Raw genomic sequence first — 5462 nt, forward strand, 5'->3', positions numbered from 1 at the left:
CAAATTGAAAGGGGGGACAGGAGAATATCAAACTCTTATGTTCTAGATAGCCTGGCATAGGCAAGAGTAAAAACAGGGAATCAAAATATAAAAAAAAAAAAAACATAAGAAAGGCAAAGTCCAATATCCAAAGAATGTCCTTTGATTTCCACATGGGTACAGCGGCTCCAGCACCTGCACCCATACACATGAACATGTACACACACGCACTCACCCCCACACAGCCCCATTGAAAAATGCCTTTCCACTTATATTCCACAGTAACGAACAAGATATTATTCAGCAGAAAATTAAGTAGAGAATGATAATAATGAATTAGAAACTACATTTGAAATGCTTTTTGTTTCTGTATTTTAAAATAATAGACCAAAAAATAAAATAATATGCCAATAGAATAATATTTCAGAAAGTGTGATGTTATTTCATTGGTATATTCTTAAAGATAGAATGAAAACTATAAATGAAAAATTATATGGATGTGAACAAAATGGCATAAATATTTGCACTAATCCACATTATATATGATACATATTAAGTGTATGATATATATTAAAATTATGACTCGCATGTTGAATTGAATTATAAGAAAATATAATAACTCTGTCATTATTATTATTATATTACTGCCCATTAACTTGTTTTCAAAACTCATATGAAAATTGTTGGTAATCTATGCAAAGATCATTGTATGAACTGGTAGAGTAAGGAAGTACTGTGTTTATATTACTAGATTATAATTATTTATCTTCTATAAACTTGAAAGTACAAAAACAAATTCAATATCATAGGAAAAATTCACAACTTTTATTGCACAATGGATTTATCATATACTTTATCTAGAAGATATACTACTGTTATTCTTAACATTCATATTAAAGGCATTCAAACCACTAAAATGTCCCTTGTGTTTGCTGTTATCAGACACTAAGAACAAAATTAAAATGATCATTTTCCAATGAATTCTCCACCTAGAAGGAACTTCTTTAGCACCCGCTTAATGGTCTCATTCCTCAGACTGTAGATAACAGGGTTGAGTGTTGGGGGAAGTACTGTGTAAAACATTGAGAGCATGAGATCTAAAGCAGTTGATGAGCCTGAAGTTGGCTTTAGATATGCAATAGTGGCTCTGAACAGAAAAAATGAGACCACACAGAGGTGGGGCAGACAGGTGGAGAAGACCTTAGACCGACCTTCAGCAGAGGGCATCCTGAGGACTGTGGAGAATATGTGGACATAGGAGAGGGCGATGGCGATGAAGCAGGCAAATGCAATTGTAGACATGAAGGCAACCACTCCAACAATTCCAAGGTAATTACTGGAGCAGGAAAGCTTGAGCAATTGTGGGATATCACAGAAGAACTGGTGGATTATTTTAACTTTACAGAATCTGATAGAGAATGTGGTTGTTGTGTACAAGATTCCCGAGATGCCACCACTTAACCACACAGTTGCCACAGCCCATCTACATTTTCTGGGATCCATGATGATTTCATAGTGCAGTGGGAGGCAGATGGCCTAATGGGAGGCAGATGGCTTAACTGTCATAAGACATCAGTGTGAGGATGGCCACCTCACCCCAAGCAAAGCATATAAAGAAGAAAACCTGCAGCACACACTGGGCATAGGAAATGTACCCACTGCCAGTCAGGGAACTGTGAATAGACTGGAGGACAGTGACAGACAGGGAGGAAATGTCGAGAAGGGAAAGGTGCTTCAGGAAGAAATACGTTGGAAATTGGAGCCGTGCGTCCAGCGCTGTGATGGTGATAATGATAAAGTTACCTGCTAAGCCCAACAGGTACATCACCAAGAAGAGCAAAGCGTGTAGGATCTGCAGCTCCCGGTTGTCAGAGAACCCCAGGAGGAGGAAACCACTCACTCTGGTTATGTTTGTCATCATCATTTTGATAATGGGAATTTTGCATGAAACAGAAACAAAAGAAATGCAGTAGAAAAATATTCTAAGAATTTGTGCCTTTATCCAGCACTGCTTATTTCAATACTTAATGTTAAGTGTTTTTTGTTTATTGTTTCTATCTGTGGTAGTGGGAATTCAAAGGACATAATTTTGCCTGGGTTACATTTGTGTATGTAGTACACTGTAATTTTGAAGCACATTGATGATTCTATAAGTAGAATAAGATTTTGGATCTTGCCTGTGATATGTGATAACTGATTCCTTCATAGCAAAAATGGGGGGGGGGGCTCTACCACGAGAAAATCCATGAGCTTAGAGCCAGAATGTGCCTGCTCTTCCAAATAAAACTGCATGAAATGGAGTTTCAAACTTTCTATTTACATATATGAAACCCATTGCTTTAAAGTCACAATATGAAGGCAATCATGGAAGTTTGACCCAAACTATCTGGATATTTGCTGGGTTACATTTGTGCCTTGCACTGCTGTATTGTAGCAGATGGATTAGCTGTGGGCAGGTGATTCCCTTTCCCTTCCTGATGAACAATATGGTCATTATGACAGACACCAAGTGGGTCATCCTACTATTTTCTTCTTATTATTGTTTATTATTATTCTTCCTATTATTGTTATTTTAATGCTGTTGATTAAGCCCCAGACATTGAGGTTGCTCTGCAGGCAGCCTATCCTACTTACTATTTTTAAAAGGACATTTGATTTTAATCTCTAATAAATCTGGTAAAGAAAATAAATTCTACTTTAAAAGTTCATGTGTAATGTGTGGTATGCTTTTGTCATTCAGCAAGTGGCTTTGAATATGTGCTTTTTTCCATTTTATTTATTTAATTTTTACACCCACTTCCCAGATAGCACCCTCCCATAGCCTCCCTCCCCCGACTGGAGACCTTATACTCTGATATCCCTGCTACTCTCTGCTGTGTTGTCGGCACCCCCAGCCATTCCCCACTACTTGTCCTTCTGGTGAATCTAGTCAGCCTATCTAGAGGTCTTTGTTTTAGGAGGGTCAGCTGTTCTCATCTAGTGGTAATCAGTTGTCAATATTCCTTTGGATAAGATTGGGGTCTGCTGTTCATTTTCCAAGTTCTATGCTGGGTTACTATATGGGAATCCCTTTGGCCAACAACTCGAAAGAAGATATCACCTGTCTGGCATTGTTGCTTGTTATGTAGCCTTTAGCTATACATATGGACTCATATGAAATTATATTGGCCCCTTTAATCTTTGGTTATACTTTCCTTTTGGGTGTTTAAAGCCATACAGTTGGTCCAGATAAACCAATTTATTTTTACTCTTAAGGTTGTTTGAGGATCTGTTCCTCAGGGGTCACATGGGCTTGGGAGGAGCCCCTGGCTCATTTTTTTTTAAACCAGTTATGCCTATGTGAAGATAAGCCAAAGGTCCTGTATGTCTAGGTAAGGTTTATCTGAGAACAACTGGTCTTTCCCCAAGATGTATCTACATAACACACAGTAATTAAAATACCAGACTGGTGGAACTAACCTTCTTGAGTGTTTAACAGACACACTTTGAGGCCTATAATAATTTGGTCAGAGGGACATAAAGGACACTTTTTGCTCCTTGCCTTCCTAGGTCGACTAGTTCCAGGGGACTATGAGCATCTCTCAAAATGTCCTATAATGATGGTGGGTCACCTGTCCTCTTGATCAAGGAGGCTGAGGAGACCCCACTAGATGGACTTGAACCAGTGTCCAGTCTATAAAGAGGAGGGTCAACACAGAGGAATCATTTCCTCCATTCTTCCAAGCAAATATATGCTTTTTATGAACTCTTTGTATCAGTTGTCCTCAGGTGAATCCATCTGATAACTGTTAGTGACTTACCCCCAGTAGACACTAGTAGTCAGAGACATTGGTTGCTAGGAGGAAGCTTTAGTGTAAGGAGAATAATACCAGTCAGGGCAACACAGTGAACCATTGTCACAAATACAGTTTCCTTTAATCCAAACAAGTAATTTCATTATTATGGTGTTAAATAATTTGATGAATATTTTATAAGAAAAAATAAGTCTTGAATGCTTTCATAACAGAATTGAGATGTGAACTCTAATCATTGGCTTTTCATTTCCTAACATGTAAAATCTATAATATTAAAATTTACAATACAGGAAAGGCTTAGGAGAAAAGTGAGCTTTATTGAACATAAACCACTGAAGCCCTTCTATTTCTTACTCCCATAAGAAAGTATTTGAAAAAGTGTTTTGCAGATTATTGGGTTACATGAACAGGTAAACTATGATTGATCTTTCCATGAATAGGTTCTCATGAATCATTAACCTTATTGTTTTACAGAGCTTATTTGAATTACCTATATGTCCTTCATTAATCCACTGATTTTCAGCAAAGTGAGCTTCTTTCCATGATAGAATTTTACTTTTGTTTCAAACTGAACTTAAACAATTTAAGGTACTGTCAGAATTATCCAAAAATCATGCTTATATCATCCACAATTAGAAAACTCACCCTAGGATGTCTTGGTGTGAGGAATTCTATCCAACGTGATCGAAAACCTCTGATTCTCTTACACAGTCACAGAAATTTAAATCATGTTGCTGAAGACAGCTTGATTTTGAATGGTTTGGGATGTGGAGCTTTTAATGTGAAGCCTCAACTGAATGACAGAAGTGATTTGTTTTCTTGGCTCCATTGTCACTTGGGAATTCAGAGCCACAGAAATTTCCACACAACAACAAGGGACGTGGTGAACTTGGGGGTTTTAATGTCCCTAGCTCAGTGGTTCTAAGACTTGGCAAATCTCTTGGACCTGATTGCAATCTAGAGACCTAGGCCCCACACTGGGCAATACTGAAGCTGGTCTCAGATGACACCCAGGCAGCTGCTTCCTAAAAGACTCCTGGGTTCCCTGGGATCTCACTAAGTTCACCCTTAGTGAACTGCTTCTAGATAAATCAAACATTTTTGAAAATCTAACTGGAAAACTTAAACTTCATCATTCTTAAACAAAGGAGTCTCTAACGTCAGGCTTTTGGGGAAACTAGACTTCACAGACCATATTTAGATTTAAAGTTGTGGCTTGCATATTGAAGCTCACTGTTTTGTTTTATAATTTTTAAAGCATTATTTTATTTTGGGCACACTGTGAAGTTTTTACACACACACATTACCTAATAATCACAGTAACTGACATATTTAATGTAACAATTTGGCTTTTAAAATATTCTAATACTAATACTGAAGTCTTTGCCAAGATGGGACAATATTTCAATTTCTCATTTCAATATTTATAACCCTGATTGATAGGCACATAAGAGAAGATAATGTCAAGGGCAGAAAAATTATCCCAAATAGGTTAGTTCTTTTGTTTGAATTCTAAGTTTTCATCCAGGCTACCAATATAAAATTGATTTTGGTCAATTAGAATCAATCAAACACAAGTTTAATGAAACTGAGGGAAAGGCTTCAGTAAGGAAGCAGATATTGCTATGCAGGCACCAACACTTCCTGTGAGTTCATGTCCCAGATCACCTTTCAATGAGGATTTGCTTT

The 5462-nt window shown here is 37.4% G+C and overlaps 1 pseudogene; it reads right to left on the minus strand.

Moving 5' to 3' along the window:
- Nucleotides 1-945: 945 nt before the first annotated feature.
- LOC103733022 lies at nucleotides 946-1903 on the minus strand (annotated as a pseudogene).
- Between the last annotated feature and the right edge of the window lie 3559 nt (nucleotides 1904-5462).

This window comes from Nannospalax galili, unplaced genomic scaffold (genome assembly GCF_000622305.1).
Source record: "Nannospalax galili isolate Female #2095 unplaced genomic scaffold, S.galili_v1.0 scaffold14, whole genome shotgun sequence".
Classification (NCBI taxonomy): domain Eukaryota; kingdom Metazoa; phylum Chordata; class Mammalia; order Rodentia; family Spalacidae; genus Nannospalax; species Nannospalax galili.